The sequence below is a fragment of the Chiroxiphia lanceolata genome, chromosome 2, assembly GCF_009829145.1.
Source record: "Chiroxiphia lanceolata isolate bChiLan1 chromosome 2, bChiLan1.pri, whole genome shotgun sequence".
In the NCBI taxonomy this organism is placed as follows: Eukaryota; Metazoa; Chordata; class Aves; order Passeriformes; family Pipridae; genus Chiroxiphia; species Chiroxiphia lanceolata.
In genome coordinates this window covers 65,410,745-65,434,983 of record NC_045638.1, presented here as the reverse complement: position 1 = coordinate 65,434,983, position 24,239 = coordinate 65,410,745, and the positions used below count along the sequence as shown (strand labels likewise).

At 38.0% G+C, this 24,239-nt stretch overlaps 1 long non-coding RNA gene across 1 annotated transcript; it reads left to right on the top strand.

Moving 5' to 3' along the window:
- Positions 1-3,500: 3,500 nt before the first annotated feature.
- Positions 3,501-23,554, top strand: LOC116782762. The gene is made up of 3 exons (XR_004355343.1): positions 3,501-3,700; positions 20,125-20,414; positions 23,544-23,554. It is a non-coding gene; the product is annotated as an uncharacterized LOC116782762 (long non-coding RNA).
- Positions 23,555-24,239: the final 685 nt, after the last annotated feature.

The window sequence follows — 24,239 nt, the reverse complement described above, 5'->3', positions numbered from 1 at the left end:
AGAGTGTGGCCCTGTCTGTCTTAGTGTTATCCTGAAAGAAAGAAAGAAGCTGCAAAAAGGTGATATATCCTAATTTTTGTAATTTTTCCAACCTAAATATATCTATATATCTATTCTTATATACATAAAATTATTACATTCCAGCTGTTACAGTTTAACTTCAGTCTTATAGAAAAGAGTAGAATTCTTAAACTCTTTTTGTTTTTTCTCAACTCCTACTAGTTTGAGGGGGTTACCTTTACCTTTTTTCTTATGACATTAGTCAGTATTAATCAATATTTGAGCACCCAAACGCAAATATTTCTACTTTCTGAACATCTCATGAGCTTAAATGAGACAAAGGAAATTCATTTTTAGATAGGGAAAAAAAATTAAAGGTATGATGACAAAGGAGAGCATGGAATGAAGATTAAACAAATAGCACAGATTAAACCATAAAAGTCTGTTGTTCAATAAATTCTGTAGCACTTAGTCCACAGACTTAGTTTTATAAAGGACGTAAAGTAGCTGATAACAAATTCTGTTTCCTTCTCAACATGTGTATCCTTTATGAATTAGCTTTGACCTACATTCTGTAATGCCATCAACTTCAGCATTTGGAGAATAATTTTGCCTTATGTCTAATTACTAAAGTATAGAGCAAAGAGTTTATGAACAAAAGTGTTTACTGAAGATATTTAATATATAAACCATTTCCCTTTAATTATGACAATATTAAAAAGTCAGTTCTGATGTTTGTAATTGATTTTCAGAAGCAAATCCTCTGACAGTTATATTTGAATCACAGAATCGCACAATATGCTGAGTTGGAAGGGACCCATAAAGATCATCGACTTGAGCTCCTGGACCTGCATAGGACCATCACCAAGAGTCACACCATGTGCCTGAGAGTATTGACCAAATGCTTCTGGAACTGAGTCAGGCTTGGTACTGTGATCACTTCCCAAGGGAAACTATTCCAGCAGCAAACTACCCTCTAGGTGAAGAATTTTTTTCTAATATCCAACCTAAACCTCCCCTGACACAACTTCAGGCCATTCCCTCAGGTCCGATCACTGGTGACCACAGAGAAGAGATCAGTGCCTGCCCCTCCTCTTCCTCTCACAAGGAAGTTGTAGACTACGAGAAGGTCTCCCTTCAGTCTTCTCTTCTCCAGGCTGAACAGACCAAGTGACCTCAGCCACACCTCATACAGCTTCCCCTCAAGGCCCTTCACCATCTTCATTGTCCTCCTTTGGCCGCTCTCTAATAGCTTAATATCTTTCCTATATTGCAGAGCCTAAAACTGCACACAATATTCAAGGTGAGGCCACACCAGTGCAGAGCAGAGCAGGACAATCCCTTCCCTTGACCGGTTGGCGATGCTTTGCTTGATGCCTGCCAGGACATGGTTGGCCCTCCTGGTTGCCAGGACACTACTGACTCATATTCAACTTGCCATCTACTGGGACCCCTAGGTCCCTTTCTGTGGCACTGCTTTCCAGCATCTCACTCCCCGCCTGTATGTACATTCAGGGTTGCCCCATCCCAGGTGCAGAATCTGCCACTACCCATTGTTGAACTTCATATGGTTGGTGATTGCCCAGTCCTCTAACTTGTCAAGGTCTCTCTGCAGGGCCTCCCTGCCTTCGATGGAGTCAATAGCTCCTCCCAGTTTTGTATCATTTGCAAACTTGCTTAGTATTCCTTCCAGTCCTGCGTCCAAGTCATTTATGAAGATGTTGAAGAGCACAGGGCCCAAGATGAAGCCCTGTGGAACCCCACTAGTGACAGGTCACCAGTCTGATGTTACCCTATTCACTATTACCCTCTGTGCTTGACTGGTGAGCCAATTGCTCACCCATCACAGGATGTGTTTATCCAGCTGTGTGCTGGACATTTTGTCCAGAAGTATACAGTGAGAGGTATTGAAAGCTTTATCAAAATTCAAAAAGATTACATCAGTTGGCTTCTCTTGATCAAGTAGGTGGATTACCTTGTCATAGAAGGAAATCAGGTTTGATAAGCAGGACTTTCCTCTCATGAAGCCATGCTAGCTGTGACCAATGACTGCATTGTTTTTTCAGGTGGTTTTAAATGCCTCCCAGAATAATCTCCACAACTTTACCAGGCACTGAAGTGAGACTGACAGGTCTATGGTTTCCAGGGTCCTCCTTCTTGCCCTTCTTGAAAATCAGGACAACATTCACCAGCTTCCAGTCAGCTGGGACCTCTCCAGATTCCCAAGACCACTCAAAAATCACTGTGAGAGGTTTTGTGATGACATCACTGAGCTCTTTGGGGATTCTGGGATGAATTCCATCAGGACCCATAGATTTGTAGGGATCCAGCTGGACCAGCAGATCCCATACAATTTCAGGATTGACTGGGAGTTGATCATTCTGGCAGTCATTGTCTCAGGGTACTGAGATCTTGGTCCATAATCCATGTTGGAGACAGAGGCAAAGCATGCATTAAACACCTCTGCCTTGTCTCTGACAAACTGGCTATTATTCCCCTTGCCAAAGTTTGGCCCAAAGTGCTGCAGCATAGAGTGGTTCTGACACACATCTCAGTGATGGCTTGTTCATTGTCTCTTGCTTTTTATTCAATGCTCTTTGGGGCTCTTTCCTAAGACAATATAATGCGATAAAGAAAAGCTGCTCAAATATAATTTTCCACTGAAATATCAAAAATCACTTTAGTGAGAAATATGTCTTTGGTTCAAATTAAAGGAAAAAAAATATTATTTTCATTTGAGCATACCATTGTTTCACTAGAAAACAAATTTTCCTAAATTTTGCTTGCTAGTTGAATGTTCAGGAGTTCATTTACCATCTTTACCATTGGGATGTAATGATATTCAAAAGCAAAGTTGCAAAATGATGGGTTTCTTTTATTGTGTAACCACCAGGTGGTTGCTTCCAAGTAGTGCACACAACAATTCATGGTATCTGTAAGCAGAGTGTGATATTGGTCACTTTCACTTCCCATTTTCATTTTGTCTGTTGTACCCAGGAGGTCTTTCTCCTTGGCCAGAAACTAGCATTTTTCCCGTTTGCTACCCATAAAATTATCCCTGCCTGGTACTTAAACAGGATTTTAAAGTGCTAATTTAAGGTCACACTAACATGTACAATTCATATATAGTGCATGAAAAAAAAATCCATTTTGAAATTTTGTTTTCTTTAGCATTGCCATATTAAACCCCAGCCAGCAACCAAGTACCATGCTGCTGCTCACTCACTGCCCCACCAGCAGGATCAGGGAGAAAATCAGAAGTGTAAAACTGGAAAACTCAAGGGTTGAGATAAAAACAGTTTAATATGGAAAGCAATGTCAGAGACCAGATTCATATCTCACCGGATTGCTTGATTGATGGGTCAAATAAACCATGTTGTCTGTGTTGGGGGGGGAGGGGGGAAAGCCAGGCCTAGGCTTGCAGTCAGCAAGGCCACATCCATGCAGAGCACATGGCAGGGAAAGCCATGTGGCTGGGCTCTCAATAAGGTCTGCCTGGTGGCCCTCCACCCCCTGGAGCCTCTAATTGGCTGTGCCACCCTTCACTTTGGCAAAGGGGACAGCGAGTGGCAGTGATCCAAAGGTCCCGCCTAGAAGGAGTTGCCACAATAGCCAGAGCCTGTAAACAGACATGAACAGGGTCTGTATTTCCCCTTTGGCCTCTGCCCTCTTGACCTGTCAACGTGTGACCTCCAGAGCGGTAAATATGTCTCTTTCCTCTCTTCCTCTCTTTATTCTTCCTTCTGTTAATCCCTCTTCCTTTACTCCTGTGGGCAACTTGTCTGTACTTAAGTTATGAGTATTTCACTTAAGTTTGTGTTTGTTGGGTGTAGCAAAGGTTCCCTTAGCAATGCTTGCTAGTTTCAGTAACCTCTTGTAATGCTTTTGTGAAGTTGCATGTTATTTCTGCTAAGCCCTTTTTGCCAAAACCCCTATTTTCTCACCAAATTAAAAGCAATCTCTTGAGAGAAAAATGAGTAATTTTTCTCTGAACGTGAACTCGAGGTTCCAAAGAATCAAAAGGCTTTGCAAGAGTTTGTGTAGGCAAAATCTCTTCAAGCCTGAAATAGAAGTGTAACACCCAGTAAAGCGTGGAGCTTCTAAACCAGGTTGTAACACATGTAAGCAAAGTAAAGCAAGAAATTAATTCACTGCTTCCCATGGTCAGTTCACCCATCTCCAGGAGAGCAGGGCCCCATCACCGTAAGACCCCAGCCTCGCCTCACAAGCTCATCAAAGGGGTTTTACAGCAAAAAGATACAAGGTCCCAAAACCCACTTGACGGATTTATTAAAAGGGTCTTCAGTTCTCTTATATCTGAAGGATGCACACAGGAAAAACACTACAATGCTTTTTGGACCTCAAAAGAACACTTTTACTGGAAAACTTTAGACAGTAAGGGAACTTGGCAAAAGTTGAAGGCAAACATTCAATCAATGCAAAGCATTTCATGAAGCATTAACTCAGCAAATTACAACCTATCCAGATTTAAGTTACCCAAATATCAAGTAATAGACATTAGAAGAAGAATAAAGAGAGAGAGAGATAAAGAGACAATTTTAGCTATCCAGGGTAGATCTAGCTACCACAAATCCAAGGACAATAAGGCTGTGACCATGAGGAGGTTGGTTTTATTTGCTCTGGACGCCTGTGGTCACCGCCAACTCCCCCAGGAGGGACTCCCAATGTCCCGCTCTAGGGCTGGGTTAGGGGCTTCAGGGAGTGTGGTGTGGGGCAGTGCTCCCGGTGTGCCAGTGACTGACAGCTGCACCGGTGGCTTGTAAGGAGGCAGAGTACTGGGAGGGGCAGAGCATAATCCCAGCTTGGCAGAAGCTGATCTGCCTTCCCCACACGCAGAGTTGTTTCGAGCCAGTAATAACTTTTTTCCAGACTCTCACAATCACGCATAACGGTTATCTAGGAAGACAAACATCACCACTCCACACATCCTCCTCTTCTTCCTTCTTCCACCCACCTCATATACTGAGAATGATGCCATATGGTATGGCATAACCCTTTGGTCAGTTTGGGTCACCTGTCACAGCTGTGTCTCGTCCCAGCCTCCCATGTACCCACAACTTCCTCGCCAGCATGACAGTACAAAGAGCAGAAAAGGCCTTGGCTCTGAGTAAGTACTGCTCAGCAATAACCAGATCATCTCTACATTATCAACCCTCTGTTCAGCACAAATCCAAAACATTTCTGCATACTAGCCAGTGTGAAGAAAACTATGCAAAACCAGCACAATGATCTAAAATCCCAGACTAGAATATTAAAAGGATTACGGCTTTACCACCTTATAGAGCTCTGAAGTACTGAATGAATATAACTGCATGGTGCTTCAGCAGTCCTTTTAAACACCTGAAAAACAATGACATGTACTAAGAAACCACCTGTTTATTGCTATTCTTCCTAGCTCGTATTCATTTCACATTATCCATTTCACTTAAATTGAACATAATCATTTCTTGGGTAAATACCAAAATAATGCCTACCGGTGTTGAAGTCTGTTCATATATCAGTAATTTTGTATTTTATACACCCTCAGTAAAGTGCATTGAGAAGCACCAAGTTAATCACTTCACAAAACAAGCCAGTGCCATAGAGTGTTCCCAGGTGCTGGGACAGACTATTTACCTGGTTAACTAGTGGAGACAATCCCAGGCACAGTCTGACTCTGCCCTACCTTAAGGGCAAGAGTCCAGTCCTTGTTGTGTAAGGGACTCGTAAGTACACTTATTTAAGGGAGCAACAGATTTCAATAGTATGGGCACAAACCTTTCTGTGGCACCTGGCTTTGGTGTCAGATAATGGTCCTGGATGTGTTTAATTTATTAGCCCTGACAAGTATGATTAAGTACAAAAGAGTAGATGCATTTTATTCCTTGAAATGGGCTTTAAAGTTAGTTGAGTTTAATGGAAAAGAGCCTTTGAAAGTTACTGGCATGTAAAAAGGCACACAGCAATTTCATCTAAATTTAGATCTCTACCAGCTGCCATCTAAGTTTATCCTACGCCTCATTATGGCCAAAGGAGAGGAATAAATATTTCTATGCCTGATTTATGGTAGCTGTTTGTCTTATAACAACCTGAAATTTCTTCTGTAGGTGTTTATTTTCCTTTCATTGACTACAAATTGATCCTTGTTCAGGTTCTGAAGGTTAACTTTTAGAGCTTTAAACATAGCTTCAAAATGAATCCTAACCTGAATTAGCTGTTAGCTTTTTTGATGGTAAAATACTAGGAAATGTTTTCTCAAATGTATCACAACACTATTCAGTTTCTGCTGCTTCCTGTAGTAGAAAGTGAAAGTTTGAAGCTAGGTTTACTAAGCAAAAGTTCTTAAAATTATGTAACCGAGAAGCATACTTGTATCAAAGTTTGTACTCTACCTTGTATTTTGCTTTGTTTAACATAGCTCTTTCAATTGGGGATTTTGAGTAAATTAAAGGGCATATGTATAAAATATTTATCATCACTGTGATCATAAGAAATACCCATTTTTTAGGGTTTACATATAGAATAAAAATATCGATAGAATGGTAAAGGCAGATACATAGCTGTGATAAAAGTGTAAGTGGTTTCATATATCAAATGCTGCTTTTGCAGTTTTGCACTTATAATTATCTGAAAAGTCAGACTGAAATGCCAGTATCATTATGTTTTGCATTATTTCTCTTTCATTAGTAGGATCAGAAAAATCATTGTCAATGATTGTATCTTCTTTATTCTTTGGAAAATAATTACATTAGCTACATTAGAGTTTATTGAATAGTGGAAAAATCACAGAATCATAAAATGAGTTAGTTTGGAAGGGACCTTAAAGATCAACTAGTTCCAACCACCGTGTCGTAGGCAGGGATACATTTCACTAGACCAGGTTGCTCAAAGCCCCATCCAACCTGACCTTGACCATTTCCAGAAAATACACCATTCACCCTTTTAGTGTCTTTGTAAACTTCTGAAGTTTTAAAAACTAAAAAAGTTGTAAAAGCAAAAATGTTGTAACCCTCCCTAAAAATTGTAAACTAAATGTCAGACTTATACCAACTTTTACAGGGACTCTATAGGCCCTGGATCCATGTTCAAAGGTTTAACACTATTCTTTATCTCTCTTAATTTTAGTATTTCTCTTTTCTGCACAAGACTGACTCTAGAATAGCCTCAATTATTTGACCTCTTTCTACTAACTCTGCTTGCGTGCCTGCCTTGCCAATATATAAAGCTCAACAGGAATAAATTAAACTCTAACATAGAATTGAGTCAGAAAATTTATGCCTTACGTACATTTGATAAAAATGACAGATGCTTGCACAATGACTTACCTGAAAATCTGCAATACTGCGAGAAATATTATCAGTCCCTAACTCTACATGCTGCATATTCAAAAAATACCATTTTACCTTTACCCAGTGTGGCTGTTTGACCTTGATTGGATGCCTGGCACGCACCAAGCTGCTCTATCTCTCCCTTCCTCAGCAGGACACGGGGAGAAAATAAGATGAAAAAAAAAACCTTATGTGTCAAGATAAAGATAGTTTACTTACCCAGAAGTGAAGGTCATGAGCACACAGTCAAAAGAAAATAAACCCAAAAGATTTTATTCTCTGCTTCCCATCAGCAAGCAATGTCTGGCCACTTCCCAGGAAACAGGGCTTCAGAAGATGTAGTGGTTGCTCCAGAGGGCAAATATTGTAAGTAACAAATAACCAGTTTGTCCCAGATATCATATGATATGGAATACCCCTTCAGTTAATTTGGATCAGCTGTTCTCGTTATGTTCCTTCCTGAGATCTTGCCCACCCCCAGCCTACTGGTGGGAGGGCAGAATGTTAGAGAGAGCCCTGATACTGTGCTAGTGCTGCTCGGAAGTGGTGTTCTAAACACCTTTCTAGCTACCAATACAAAACACCGAACTTTGGGGTCTGCTAAGGGGAAAATCGTCTCAGCTAGAGACAATATACCCAACTTTTAAAAAATTATAATAATAAATTACTACTACTAATAAATTAAAATAACAACTAAAAAAGTACTGAAACTTTTATGAAGTTTGTGTTCTGTATTTATGTGCTGTAGGTACAAATGCTCCAAATTGATGAGAACTCTCAATTACTTTTGATAATGAGGCAGATGTACAGACACATGATATGTCCATGGACAAATTCTGGGACTTTATATTATATAGAAATTAATGCTGAAGTTTGCTAAGGATTTAAAAGAAACACAAGATCTTAAAGTCCTTACTAAACCACTTTCTAATAGTATTAATGATTACTGCACTTCATTAATTTTATGTATTTTTTCTGAATTAAGTGCTCTCCTTATGTGTTTAACAAGGTAAAACTAATATGAGGTCAGGCTCACAGTAGTCCTTAAGCTGGAAAATTTCTCTTTATCTTGGATTTCTTATATTTTAGATCCATGTGTATTTTAGCTGCCCATTTTTTCTTTTCTTATTCTATTTTGTTTTTTTTAAGAGAGAGAGAACGAACCTTTTAATACTATCATTGAAATTCATAATTATAATTAAACACAATGCTGTATACACTACTAGACAAGCATCAGCTAGACTGGCAAAGGTCAATAATATTTCAGATTTATCAACATAAAGAACTGGTAAATTCTGTTACCATCTGGGAATGCAGTTCTGAGTCAGGTGACCAGACTGGAACTCATTTCAGGGGGCCTTGCATTTTCATCAGGGTGAGAATGAATTCTGACCACTACCTTTGCTGATTATGTTTTATTTGTATTGGTATATGGTAAATTTGTTCTTTCAGGAATATGATAGCACTCTGTAAGAATCTGAAGGTTGTTAGGCTCTTGCTGATGCTGGTGCGTGCAGAGGTAAGGTAAGATGCTGGTGTGTGCCCAGCCTCTGTGGGACCCTCTCCTCTGATCACCCCTTTCCTGTAGCAATACTCAGGGAATTTCTTGAATTAGCCCCATCTTTCCAGATATACAGTGTCGAGACCTGGTTTGTCTGATGTCTAAAGAGTAAAAAGAAGAACAAAAAAAAAAAAATTATTTTACTCCTCTTAGAAGCCATAGTTCTTTCAGATAGAAAAAAATATTATTTTTTTTTCCCCACAACAGTATTATAATGACTTGTGCTCAACTTCATAATACCTTTCAGATCCATTTCAGCAAAAGGAGTGCCTAGACATATGAAACCACTACTTAGCAAGAAATATGAAACAAAACAGACAGGAAAAAAACAATGAGGAAAAGAAAAAAAAAAAGCCAAGAAGATAATAAGCCAAAGCATTTTTTAAAATCTAAATATGAAGTCATTTTTTTAGTTACTTAAAAGCTTCAAGAGAACCATTTTAACCTATTTCGTTGCAGGGAAACCTAGTTTTACTTTCTGGAGGCTGCTTATACTACAGTATCCTGACCTCTGTCAAAGAACGCACTCTTTATGACCAATTTTGTCTCTGAAATATTTTAAATAAAACTCAGTACAATTAAGTTCTAAAAAAAAAAAAGTTCCCTCTTTGTTTTTAAGCCATCAGTGTTAAACACTAAGAACAAGCATCCCTTAAAAACATCATAATGCCAAGGCCGACAGTGGGAACTAACCTTTTCTACTCAACTTTCCTATGTTAAGATGTATAGAAACATTGCCTCCCAGATTCAGATCACAAGCCTTGTTCCTTCAGATGTAACAGTTTGTAGTTTATAAATTAGGTATCAAGATACAGTGTGTAGCAGACTCTGAACTTCAAAGGACAGGGAGAATAGAAGGAATAACCAGAGCAAGGGGGAGGGCAGACCCTTTCAAATCTCAGGCACACAATACAGTTCCTAAAATAGATCAATTTGTTATTCATAAGGTGTCTGTTGATTTGCTTCAAGCTTTGTGTGACCTTTGTGCCTCTTAAGTAAGTAGTTTTGGAGATCCTTCGAAAACTCTATTTTGTGGAGGCAGTCCTGAGGGATAAATTGCATGAACCCTTAGCAGACTGTCACCTTGTACAAGACTTTTCTCACCTCAACAGGTCAAGCATGCTAAGACCCTAAGATGTAAGTTCCATCTATGGCAGCAATGAATGTTTAGGAAAAGAGAGTAAGAAACAGGGTGAAGTAAGCAACTCTAAATATGATTATGACAATAATAATAAAGGACCACAGATTTTGTACTTACAAGGCAGTGATGGATCTAAGGGCTTGTTAGGGTTTGTCTTGGTCTCACCTAATTTTAGACGTTCCCTAGTGGTCTAGTAACCATTGCCTCAACTGTGCTATAGCTGAAAATCTGCGAATACCACATACAGTACAGGCATGAGAAACCCAGTGATAAAGTGACTGCTTTGTAATGGATGGTGGAAACTGCAGTTCAGCATTTAGACTTTAACTGAGCATCAGACTCCCCCTGGACACCAAACTCCTCCTACAGAAAACCTGGAGTATTGACAACTCACTGTGACACTCCACCACATCCCTGCTTCAGAGAGATGTGACCAGTCTTCGGGCCTAGAAAAACATGAGCAAGCCAGAAAAGCATCAAAAAGAGGGTGTAGATATTATTAACTTTTAAAGCACAGTAATTTTAGGGAATTATTAAGGAGCTTTTCCATTATAAATTTGGACTGAAAAAGCTTATAGAACTGCAATGGGACTGAAAAAATAAATGTGGCATTCTGATTAGACCCTTAAGAATTACAGACTAACAATAAATTCCTACCTACATTCCAGTGTTTGATCACCCTGGTGGAAAGACAATATTTTCTTGTATTGACACAGAATTTCCCATATTTCAGGTTCTGCCCATTGTTTCTCATCCTGCTACCTCTAAGAAGAGTCTGGTTCTGTGTTCTTTACACCTTCCCATCAGGTATTAAACAATATTAATCTCCCCGAGCTTTCTCTTCTCAAGACTCAACAGTCCAAGATCTTTCAGACTCTCCATGTATGAGGGATGTTTCACACACTAAATTGTCTCCAGGGCCCTTCTGTGGACTTGGTCCAGTATGTGCATGTCTCCTTTGCAGCAGGGAGCCCAGATCTGGACCCAGCACTCAAGAGACATCTCACCAGTACCAGTCACTTTCTTGTCCTTGACATGTTTGGAAATGTTTTTTAGAACTACCTTCCCAGGGATTGAAGTAACACTGATGGTCATGTAGTTCCAGTAATTAGCTTTTGCTGTTTTTCTCTTATGCATCCTCTTATATGCTAGAAGAAGCTCCAAAAATTTTGAGACATGTACCCTTTTTTACAGCTAAAGCACGAGTACAGAAAAAGAATATGTACAAATCATATTTTTTTATTAAAAAATCTGTTAGTTAGAGTTACATCATGTACCTTACATCATGCCTGTAATCCTTTAGAAATGCAAACAAATTTACTGCTTTCTTCTACTTATTCTACTTAAGCCAAATGAAGTGATAATTTTCTTATTAATTAGTACATCCACAAATTCATATGTGAATTCTTTTAACTTACAATAAGATAAGCTTTTGCACCTTGGTCATTTTTAGACAGTATGGAATCTTTGAGAATTTTCTTCTTTCTCATACAGATTATTGGTAGTTCAGACAAGATATTTCTCTAAATCTTTTAATATCTGCTTTACTGAGGTGCCTATATGAAATGTAAATGAGGTAATAGTGCATACATTGTTAAAAATACATGTTTACAGATCTAGAGTTCATGCTCTTTTCATTTGAATACACCTTTTCCATTTTGAAATATATCTTTTTTTTTTTTGATAGCCACCTTTTCTGATAATTAACTTTTGATACTTTTTTCAAGATTTACTCTATTAGTTTTTTTATTAATCTACTTCAAGTTCCTTTTTGATTCATTTAAAAGCAATGTTAAAATGAATAACTATTTAATTTATTTTTTCTGAAAATTTTACAAGATATCCTTGAAAAACCTTCATGCCACATGCAAATTTTTTACTCTTTTAGCCACTTTTTTCACATTTTCCTTTAAAATAATGACACCATTCTTCTGTAGCTTTTTCTATTACCCTATACTATATTGTTGAGGGTCTCACATGTACTGTTTTTCTCCTATGAGAATATTACATCTGAGTAAACCATGAGTATACCATGGTATTTCTATGGTCAGCATTACATATAGTCTTTTTTAATGGCGTTGTATCTCAGTCCTGTGCACAGATAGGAAAAACGGTATTCTCTTCTTGTGATACTCAGATTAATTTTTCCAAGAAGCAGTGTATTGATGACAGCAAATTTATTGTTTGTATCTTGCATGAACATTTACCCACATTACTTGGAGTAATTTAAATCTTTTTTACAGCTTCTCATCTCCATTAGACACAGATGGATAATGTCATTTCAGATGCCCTAAGGCAATGGAAGCTTTCATACAGAGTTGAGAAGTGTGACACAGGTCTTTACGACCATATCTGATTGTCTACACCAGCAACTGGATACTACACAGAGTACCCTAAGGAAATGTCACACCTTTATGCTAACAACTGAACCATGCCCTCTGTTTCTTTATCTATAACAAGATTCTCCATCTGAAGCTAAGTAAGTCTGCTAGAAAACGTATTTTGAGTTCCTTCATTAGAACAACAAGCCATGCATGTCGTGTACACTTCCAAAGTGAATATCCAGTCATGAAGTGCTACTCAAAATCTGCTCTCACTGGGATGGCATTACATATGAGATTCAATCATTAAAGTTTTTTAGAACTTAATGCTTGAAGCAAATCCAAAAATATCTTATAATTCACAGTTCTATTAAAATCTATATGAAGTCCATGGCAGTGTTGACCCACATTTGCAGCAATTAAGAAAATAATACAATTAACATCAATTTCAATTAATTTCACCCTGGTTTTCTACATATAACACAAGTCCAATTATTTTAGAATTCTTTGAAGTAGTAGAAAGCACATTATCCAAGAGGGAAAAATGCACAATACAGTTGCAACATGCAGAAGCAGTCAATTTGCATGGTTATATAGCAAAGCTTAATATCTTGGCAAAAGCTAAGATATTAAAACCACTTTCATTATATTTCTAAATTCACTTGTGTCTTTTAAGGTCTGCTTTCATCTCTTGGGATACTTGGTGGGGAAAAAAAAGACAGCTACTGAATATCGAAATTATGCTCAGTTGTAAACTACCTTGTAATTTTATCTGTGAAGACCAAAAACAACTAAATATTCTTCACATCTTTAAAACAATATTGAAATTGTGTTCTGTAAGATAAATTCAAGTCAGAGAAGAAATTAAGTCAAAGGTAACAACTCTAGATAAGAGATGTCAGTAACCTAACTATGAAAGTATATAACAACTGCGTTGACAAGCTTCAGCACACAGGCTGCAAAGTGTGCTAAAATGTGGTTCTGAATACACTCAGGGAAAGAATGCAAGAGAGTTTTTGAAGAGGGAATTATAAACATGAAAAGATATAGCTGATCATTCTGCACAGTTAAACATAAATAAAATTGCTCAAGGATAGGAGAGAAGAGGAGGTGAGATGAGAGGAGAGGACAGGACAGGAGTGGAGCAAGTTCAACTGTTTTGATTTGAGATAAAACAACTACCTAGACTCTATTCCCCAAGATTATGCAGCACAGGAATAATGGCTGCCCCTGCCCAGTTCTTGCTACTTTGTAAGTTAATTGTGCCTTCTGAAAGAAAAGAGGTCCTATGTCTGGCTCTTTCTTCCTGTTTGAGCCAGAAATCCATGAAGATCATCACCACCATTTCCACTGCAGCATCACAATCCCAGTACCAATCTTACTGTTGCTGCTGAACCTGCCACTGTTGCTGGCACAGACACCACAGAGCTTATGCTCTCACTCCTAGTTGTCCCTTCTGCTTATTAAATAAGAAAGATTAATAGGTGTGTGTTCCCTCTTCACAGTTATGTTTTTTTCTTGCTTCTCTGTCTCCTTATTTGTCGTTTTGGGCACAAAGATTATAGCAAAAGTATTTTTGAAACCTCAAGCCCTTGGCAGTGTTTGCAGTTGTAGCCCTGTTTAACCCTTTTCTCCTGCCCCCAGGTTGGGCATGCATCTGTAAGCTCCTTACATGGTCCAATGGCTGCACACTGTTCTGTCAAAACCACCATAGAATTGTAAAATGGCCTGGGTTGAAAAGAACATTAAAGATCATCTAGTTCCAACCCCCCAGCCATGACAAGGGTCACCTTCCACTAGATCAGGTTGCTCAGAGCGCCATCCAACCTGGCCTTGAATACCTCCAAGGATGGGGCATCCACAACTCTGAGAAGCCTGTTCCAGTGCTTCACCACCCTGTGAGTAAAGAATTTCTTCCTAACATCTAATCTAAATCTTTCTTCTTTTAGTTTAAAACCATTCACCCTTGTTCTATCACTATCTGCCTATGTATCTACCTACTCTCCATTTTTTTATAAGCCCTTTTAAGTACTGAAAGGCCTCAATGACCTCTCCCTTGACCCTTCTCTTCTCCAAGCTCAACAACTTCAACTCTCTCAGACTGTGTTTATAGGGGAGGTGTTTCAGCCATCTGATCATCCTCAGGGCCCTCATCTGGACTTGCTCCAAAAGGTCCATGTCCTTCCTGAAACTGCTGGAGTGCTAGAATTCACTGACTCTAAGCTGTGTAAGCAGAACCACATGGGAGATGAGTCCAGTGGGCATTCATCACTGGCCTCTGGATATCCTTGATAGTCAGGCATTCAGTGAAAACTTCCTGCTTCCAGGAGTTTGGAGGCAAAAGAAACTGCAAAAACCAACATTCCAAACCTTCGAAATCTGGATGGGTGATGTGCATAAATATATACATATATATACACATATACATATACATACATATATGTTGGGGACGAAGAAAACCACCTGCGAGAGGAATGGGAGAGATTCCAGGCGTGGAGGAGAGTTTACGAATCATGAAAGGACTTTTCACACTTATAATGGACATTTACAGCCTAAAAAGGCCACCTCTGGACTGGACAGTTACCACATGTTATCCCCGGTTGCTCACAGTTTCCCCCGGTTTATTGTTATAGAGTTATCTGTATGTTTGTACCCCTGGTTGTTGTTTTTAAATCAAATCCTCCATGTTGTCTTCTTCCTCCCCTCACAGTTTTCCCGCCAGAACCTGTTGTTCTCCCCTGCTTTCCCGCTCCTCTGCCTGTGATTGGTTACAGTTTGCCGCAGTGCAGAGGTAGCTCCCATTGGTCCTTTTCCCCTAGATACCCGAAGTCTCCATCCCTCCTCATTATAGTATCCAATCCCAATCCCTCCTTACCTGTCAATCCTTCCCTCCTCCCCTCACTTGAGTCCAACCCCTCAGACTACCCTATATAAGTCCGTGTTTTCCCTTAATAAATTGGCATTGCTTCCTCACCCTCAACTGTGCCCTAGTCCTTTTTGCAGTGCCCTATCCCTATCCTTCAACCCACTGAGCTGTGGCACATATATACCTATACACAGTTGTTTTCATAAAGAAGAGAAGATACCATGAAAAACCTTGTCACAAGCAGTTACAAGTTGGGTGGCCACAAGAAGAAAATTGCATTATTCACTGACATATATTGTACAATCCATTTACTAAATAGAACGGTTCTAGCTGGGTTTATAGCAATTTCTAGTCTAATGTCTTTCTCTACAACAGAGACAAATTTCAGACCTACTCTAGTCCTGCCCTCTGGTCCACTTATATCAGGAACCCAGAGGAATCAGAGATGTACTCTGACTGCATCCTGTTTGGGCTCCCAGCTCCCATGTGTAACAGTTCCAACCTAGACTTAGTCCTCTGCAGTGTCAGATGTTCAGGAACATGGGTGCCTGTCTTACACCAAAGGGGGTCCTGCCTTCACTATTTATTCCTTTCTGGATTTTTAGCATAAACAACCAGTGATCTCATTAGGAATATAGCCCTAGGCCACGTCCCTTTGATTTCTCTGCGCTGAAGACCAATTAGCATTCATCGCCAGGGTTTCTATCACCTTCTGGTCTCCAAACTCAAATCTGTTATAAAATTTTGCAGCTAGCAATCATTATATAGCAAGGTTCATGTTTGTTTTCTTATTTTTCTAGCTCATTCAACTAGTATTAATCTAGTTTGCTAGACCTGGACAAATACTCTTGATATCTCACTTGTCTTAGTTTTCAGGTTGGCTTTAGCCTTAGTATTGAATAAATTATTGAAGTTCTATTGAAATGAAAATCAAAAGTTGCCAGTTTCTCCTGTCCACCTCTGGCATATGAGTATTCCTTTGTTGTTCATCTTGTATTGCTGATTTATTGTTCATAACTGGAAGCAATGGCTGTGTTGGCAGTTAAATACAGGTTTCTGAGTTAACACAGAACAAACAAGATAGAAAAGTATATTTCTGTTTTAAGATTTCACCTACATATCTTATACATGTACAGTGCAGAATTATTAGTACCAATGAGTTATCCTTACAGAGAAAATAGTAGTCACAGAGAAAAATCTTAAATATTCAATAACATATTTCTTCCTGTTTAGAAAACTGTCGATGCAAGCAACTCAGCTCTTTGCTAAAAATAAAATGGGGGGACTAGATCATCAAGAATAGGCATATCTTCCATCACAGAAGCTACCACTTTGATATTAAGGAGCCAGACTAGTCCTTTATAAAGACATTGCATTTTTAAACTGATAGCTTATGATAGTTTACACTATGGTGTGCTATATACACAGGAAGATTTTGCTTTACTAGAAAAACAGTACTCAAAACCATCAGACTTTCAAAAGTACTCTCTTACAGTGTATTGAGCCATGGCTCTGGAATTTGGCAAAAGTTTAAATGCATATTACTGCTATCTGTAATGTTCCAGGAACTGCTTGGAAACAACAGATAACATCTTGGAGACAACAACAATAAAGAAATTAATGTAAACTCATTATGCTTGTTCCTGTATGATGACATTTTCAACAAAAACCAGGGGTTTATTTTCTTGTTTGTTTTACTGAGATAAACTTGTTTGCACACAGTCTTTCCAAATACCAAACAATCACTAAATAATGAAAATTAAAGTTATTGATATTGTTTATAAAACATTACCGTTAGCTCGCTCTACATAGTATTTTAATGTGAGTTGGAGCATACTCTTAGTGAGAAAAGAAGTGTTTAACATATTGTTCCACTTAGGAAAAAAAAAAGAACATTATATGTTTCCTCAATCAGTCTTAAACTTATTTTCTGCTTTTCACATTTTTTTTTATTGTCAGTTTATACCCAAACTAATACTTTCAAATACAGCTATGAAAAATGCAAAGATTGGTAAAACAATTTTTGACAGTTTCTTCTACCTTAGTTGATGCTTTGTAAACATTTAAATAATAGTCATATACCAGTGAATTAAAATAAGTATCTGCCTCACTCTTAATTTTTTCTTTTCTGTTTATCATCTGTTCTTGTTCATCCTGTCATTGTCAGCCTTTTTTTACACTGCAAATGTAAATAATAGAAAGAAATATGGTTACTACATCACGGTTAGTCTGACCAGATAGAGGCATCTACTCAGAAGAGATGATGTCATGGTCTAGACATGCCAGTTTATGACCATTACCTAAATAGAGGAGCAGGGTGACTAGCTCAGATATAAGTGTTGGGGTAAAAGTACACCTTTATCTTGAAGGAAATAGAGGTAGTTTTATGGGTAGTTTTATGTGTCTGAAAATAAAGACTATTTGTGGCAAGCAGAAACAAAATAAGGAACTATTACTCAAACTTACTAGTCATAATCACTGATTAAGAAAAACCTAAGGACAGATTCAAAGAAGACGTATGTCACCTTATTAAAAATTAAAAAAAAGAAAAGATGGTAGTAGAAACTACATCTTTACCTTTCCCCTACCCTCCTTTTGTTTTTGCTTTTCTGCAGCTTCTGTTAGAGAGCTTCTCTGAGCACAGGGAATGAAGCAGTGAGAGATATTTTCCATTATAAAGAGCCTGCAACACAAATCAATACCATGTTAATGGTGGTGGATAAAAAGACTGCAGATATCTCACACATTCCTACTACAGCCTCAATTTACAATAGTTCATGGTTTGCATTAGACACTTCAGGCACTGCAGCAATATCTTCCTGAATACCTTGGGTGGGAGGCCATGTTTCAGGCTCACTGGTTTCAGAGCTTGGTTGCAAGTATAAAAATAGCATCATAAAGTTCCATCAATGCCTATCTGAACAGAAAAACTCCAAGGCTTTTATGCTTATCATTCACTACCTATGATTCAAAATGCTCCTTGAACCATTAACAGTATAAATAAACCTACTGAAAAATGGATTGACTACAATTCTAGGGGGAAAGGAAAAAATTCTCTGTAAGGAAGCCCCTGAACATCTCACGGGTTAAGGTGAAACAAAATCGTTCACTTAGGGATATACTTTCATGTCATACCCTGTGGTATTATGAAAGCTGGAAAAAACCTCTTCTGTCTCAAAAAACTATTCTTTACTATGATTTCATTACAAAATAACATTTTTAGAATACCTTAAGTGCTCAAAGTACTTTTGAAATGTGTTTGTCTGAAAAACGTACCTGCATGAAACAAAATGTTACAGCAACATGTGGGAACTACCAGAAAAGTGCTATTTGGGGTCAATTCTGCATCCTGCTTGTTTTCTGCACATCCAAACTCCATAAAAATAGGAAAACTGAGTTTTATAATTTTATAGAGAAAATGTGTATTTTTCTTAAACTAATAGTAATGTGTTTCTGTTCACAAAGAGTTTTAAAATTCATTTTCCTTGAAGGTAAAAATATGAAAACACGTTTTCATCAAGATAAAATAATAAAAAAAAATTAAAAAATATTCAGCTCAATTTTTTTTATTTAAAATATCATCAGATTTTGAAAATTTTCATGTTTTCCTTTTTCACTTTGGCACAGGATCACTAAGGAAAACATTTAGAATCCTCAGAAACAGTGAGGAAAAAATATTTTTTATACACCACTGAAAATGAATTTTTTTGGGTTTGCTATCTAAGTGGAAATATACATTCAGAAGTGTGTCATAGTGTTAAGATCCAATCAGAGAGAGATGCCTCTGCCTGAATTAAGGTGCAAAAGAGACCATGTGCCAAAGTCAATAATACAGATTTTATTTAACAATAAAATGTGAGGTAGAGAGACAGAAAGAAACAGAAGAAAGGGGAGGGAAATAGTGAGAGAGAGGCACATCAAGCAGAAGATACTCACCACCCATGGACCCAGTGGTGTCCCACTGGTCCTTCTTCACCCTGGGCTTCTCCGTGTTGGGGGTCCCAAGGTAATTCAAAATTTTTCACTATTCATACATTTTAGCAAACAAAGGAATTAATGATCATTGGATGCACAGTTCTCTTATTCTATTGGTTAAATTATTGCCTTGCTTCTAAGGCTAATTAGTCCACATGCTTAGTCTTTGTTTTCTTTTGCGTTGGTGGATTTCTTGGGTCGGTGGGTTGAAAATCAGTGGGTTGTGATTTCCCCCTGCTGGAATTGCCTTTTACTCAGCCCGAGCTGATTTCAGCACAGTTGCTGAGTCGCCTTCCCTTGTGGGCCATAAATTCTGCATTCTTTGTGTTCACTATCAGTGGTATATTCTTCTCCCCCAGCTTTGTTAACCTCCTCCTAGGTCTGAGATTACACCTGGACAATAGTACAACCTTTATCTTATCTCAAATTCCCACTGTGGTGGTTTATTTTACAGTCCAAGTTCCAGGTATCCACAGAGGTACATCCATGGTGGGCTTCAGCAGTCATTGGTTGTTACAAATGCCATCTGTCCAATAACTTGGGGCAATCTTTTTTTGACCTGTGTTATGTGTATGCATAGTTGCTTCTTTACACAGTTTGCCACAGTGGGAATATTTGTCTGGATGCTGTGAGGGACTGAAATGTTGTTAATATCTTAAACATTGTCAAATTCATAGAAATACATTTTTGTCAAACTGCAAAGAAGCAACTGCCTGTCTGGGACCACTGAAGCACCAACCTCCCACCTCCCAAAAATGCCTCCTAACTGGAATTTGGACTATGACTGGGAACTTGAGATAAAACTATTGTCTAACTAAATGAGGTCTGAGGAGAGGTAAACAAGGCTCAGCAGGTGGTGGAGGAGAAGGGTTTGGGTGTGTGATGGGAAAAATCTCTACACACAAACCAAAGGAGTAACCCCCTTCCCCCAGGAAGACCACGTACACACAGGACATTCATGTGAGAGGCAGCTGAGAAGAGGTCATAAACCATCAAAGACCCCCACAGCACCTTCCAAGACTCGCTCCTGAGGCCTTCCACCACCAGAGGACTGCATGTGATCCAAGTGAGGCAACAAATCCAGAGCAAGAGACTGCAAAGCTCTCACCCTGGGGAGGTATCTGGGCATCTCCTGAATGTATATTAATCCACTGGACTCTATGGTTTGAGGGACCCTCACCACCAAGAAGACCAGAAGAACAAGACCCACAGAATGCTGCAGGTTCCCCAATGGTGATACATTTTCTATTTTAATCTCTCTCTGTCACTCTCTTTCTTCCCCTCCCTCCTTTTTCCTATTTCTTTCTATCTCTCTTTCTCTGCCTCATATTTTCTGTTAAATAAAATCCATACTATTGACTTTGACATATAGTCTCATTTGCACCTTAATTCAGGCAGTGGCATTTCTAATAATTTTAATAACTGGATCATAAAAGACGCGTTAACTGGGATAAGCTAACCAGATCTTGCCTCTGCTAGGCCTGGAGCTAACATCATCCTGTCATTCCCTTCTCTGCTTATCTCATGGCAAAGTCCTTCTATGGCCTTAACAGTGTTTGAGACAGGCAACTGTGCTCCTTAAATGCTTACACATAGCCTTTGAAATTTACAAAAGTTACACAAATAGTAGTTAAATCTCACATAAAAATAACTTTTAGATGGCAATAAGACATGTTAGAATATTTTTACTTAAAATAAAAAGCATAAAACTAAATGCAAGAAATTTAGTCCAGGTGAAAAAAGTCCTTGTGATGGTATCACAGGATAAATCTAAATGATCTAAATTCAATTCAAGCATGTATGTTTTGTGCAGCAAACCGAGGGTGAAGCAAACCAAGATGCATGCAAATTTGCATGCCATCTAATCCTCCTAGCACATCTAACATAAATATGCAAACATATGGAGTGCATATCTTAAATAAATATTCTGCATAGTTCTAATAATCTACTGGTTAGAGTTCATCCCTAGTAGATGGTATGTTTAAGTCCTGGCCTGAAAAAATGCAGACTTTGGAAGCCAGGAGAATTCTTTCAGTCCAGGTTGATATAATAAGGTAAGAACCAGCTTTGAGCGAATGGTGTGGAAGGATATTCACCTTTCTTTTTTTTTTTTTTTTTTGAAAGCAGATCTTTAGTTCAAGAGCAAATATGAGTCTCCAGGAGTAAAAAGGAGTGGGAAAACAGCAAAATGGTTAGTAGTCTTTAGAGACAGCAGCAAAAGTAGTCTTTCAAAAGCATGTATTTCTCAGAGTTGGTTGTGAAAGCTCAGATTACTGACTTAGCTCAGATTACTGACTTAGGTTAGACAGTTAATTATATCTGAAAAACTTCATGTAATGCTATGTCCCATTTGCGCTCTTCGTAAGAACATATGAAAAGTTGAAATTTTCACTTCTAACTACTGTAACAAATGCCTGCCAGGAGACCATCTACTACTGACTGCTTTGTGTCTCATTTACTTACTGTAGTAGGCTGATTTTGGTAGTATATTGGTTTTGACTGGGAGTTAATTTTATTCAAAGCGGCCCATAAAGTGCTGCATTTTGGATTTTTGACCACAACAGTCTGGATAACACAGGGATGTTTTAGCTATTGTTGAGCAGTGGTTGCGCAGCATCAAGGCATTTTCTGCTTCTTACACTGACCCTCCAGTGAGGAGGCTGGGGGGTACCAGAGGTTGAGGGGACACAGCCACGACAGCTGACCCTAGTTGACCAAAGCGATATCCCATACATATGTCATGCTCAGCAGTAAAACCACAGAAGGAGGAGAAAGGGGGGACCATTCAGAGTTAAGACCTTTGTGTTCTTATGTAACCATTACACCTGAATGAATCCCTGTTTTCCTCAGAAATGCCTAAATGTCCACCTTCCAAAGGGAAGTAGTGAATAAATCCCTAATTTTGTCTTGCTTGTGTGCACAGCTTTGCTTTACCCATGAAAGTGTCTTTATCTCAACCCGTGAGTCCCTCCCCTGTTCTGCTGGAAGGCAAACGAGCAAGAGGCTGTGTGGGGCAGAGCTGTCTGCTAGGGTTAAACTGCAAAATGTGGCTTCATTCTACCCCATGTAGTGCTGCTCAAATTTCTAATAGAGGCATTGTTCATAGTTCTAAACAACTCTCTAAAAATAGAAGATTACCAGAGCATCCAGCTGTTTTATCCTCCATTACAAGATTCTTATTTAATAACTAACTAGTGAATTTGGTGAGCTAGATATCTCAGGTCTTAAATGACATTCAAAGAGGCGCTTTTTTTTTTTTTTTTAATGTAAGGAAGATACCTGATGGTGTTTAGCAGTCTGATGTATCAATTATTTATTTAAAGAAATGCATCTACATGTCTGTGTGATGAGACACAATAAAGAAAATTTCAAGCTCCCATTAATTTAGATACATTTCGTAACTAAAATCTTCTTCTGTCTTGAGTTTGGCCTTTAAGACTTTCTTGTCTCCTTACCATGTCACTGTATATTTCCTGAAAGAGTCTTAAGTTTCTACATAATTGTTTAACCTGGTATTGTAAGATAGCACTCCGCATACAAAAGGAAAACAACAACAACAACAACAACAAATCATCATCATGGCTAGGCTTCCCAAACGAAGATTTAGGAAGGCTCTATCCAACAACAAAACCAAACAAAAAAAAACCAACAAAAAAACCCCAAACAAAAAACCCCAAACAAACAAAGAACCAACCCTCATAAAAATTCACATTAAAATTCACCAACAATAATTATAAGGTCTTCAGCAGGTATCATCAAAGTTGATGCCATTTAACTTACTACCAAATTTGCCACCATGGATGCAGCTACAAAAATAGCATACACTACAGAAATATCTTTACAGTTTATTTCATTACTTCTGTGCAAACAGTGCATATCTAAGTTAAAACAAAGTTCTCCTTTGAAATGCATTCTTTTCTAAGAAAAAAATAAAATTGGGTATCTTATGAAGCAGTACATCTTAAATTACTTCTGTTCTTTGTATTGAACTATAATTACCAAAGGAGTACCATGAAAAGAGCTAAAGGCTATAATTAATATTATTCTTTTTTTCTTGGATGAAGCATTTAAATACAGTGCATTATTTCATTGATGTCCCTGCAGACAGTCATGCCAATCCTTTTTATAGAAACAAGTTTCCTACCCAATTTCTCCTCCTTATAACTTTGAAAATCATGTCCTTTTGCAGTTCCCAAAAGTTCCAAAATACTTTCAGAATAACAATGAAATTGAAGACATGAAGACAGCAATCATGTTAACATTTTTCACTGCATTTTTCACAGTTAATGATTAATTATTATTTTCTGATTCTTCTTGCACTGTTTTAATGCATCAAAATTGGCCTGCAGAGGGTTCCAAAGATTTTTGCTACAACAAGTTCAGTTCTCTAAGGCTGTGGAGCCAAATTAACTACTCAACCTGCAGATGAAAGTCTCTCTTTATTTTTTTTTCCTTTTGCACACTGAAAATGAAGTAAAAGAAGAAAATTCTTAAAAAATGGATTCAAATATTTTAAGACCAATTTGCCTTAACCACGTGTCCTTACGATTTTTTGTAGGAGCTGTTCAGGTTTTTTGTTCTCTAAATTTAAAATATTACTATTTATTTTTCTATATTATATGATTTCTATATTATTTACATATTTTTCTAAATTTAAAATATTCATATGAGTCAATTATCCTGAATAAATTTACTATTTAAGAGTATTTTTTTCTTAAACTTAAATATAAATCTCAGTAAATTTAAGTAAGATCTGAGAGTAATCTCTTAATATTGGACTGGTTTCTACAGTAGCAACCCTTTCTTTCCCTTACAATATCCCTGCAAAATAGTGACAGTAAGAGAGAATACCTGCTTACTTAATTAGAAATCATTTAAATAAGTTAAAAACCTCTCCTGTTTGTCTATTGCAAAGTACACCTGTCTTTCACTTTAGTTTGTTTAGTCATCTGCAATAGGTGTAAGAGCTTAGTATATTGTATAGGGATTTTTTGTGTATGCATATAAATACATCACACATACACCTTAGCTCATCCCAAACTCTTAA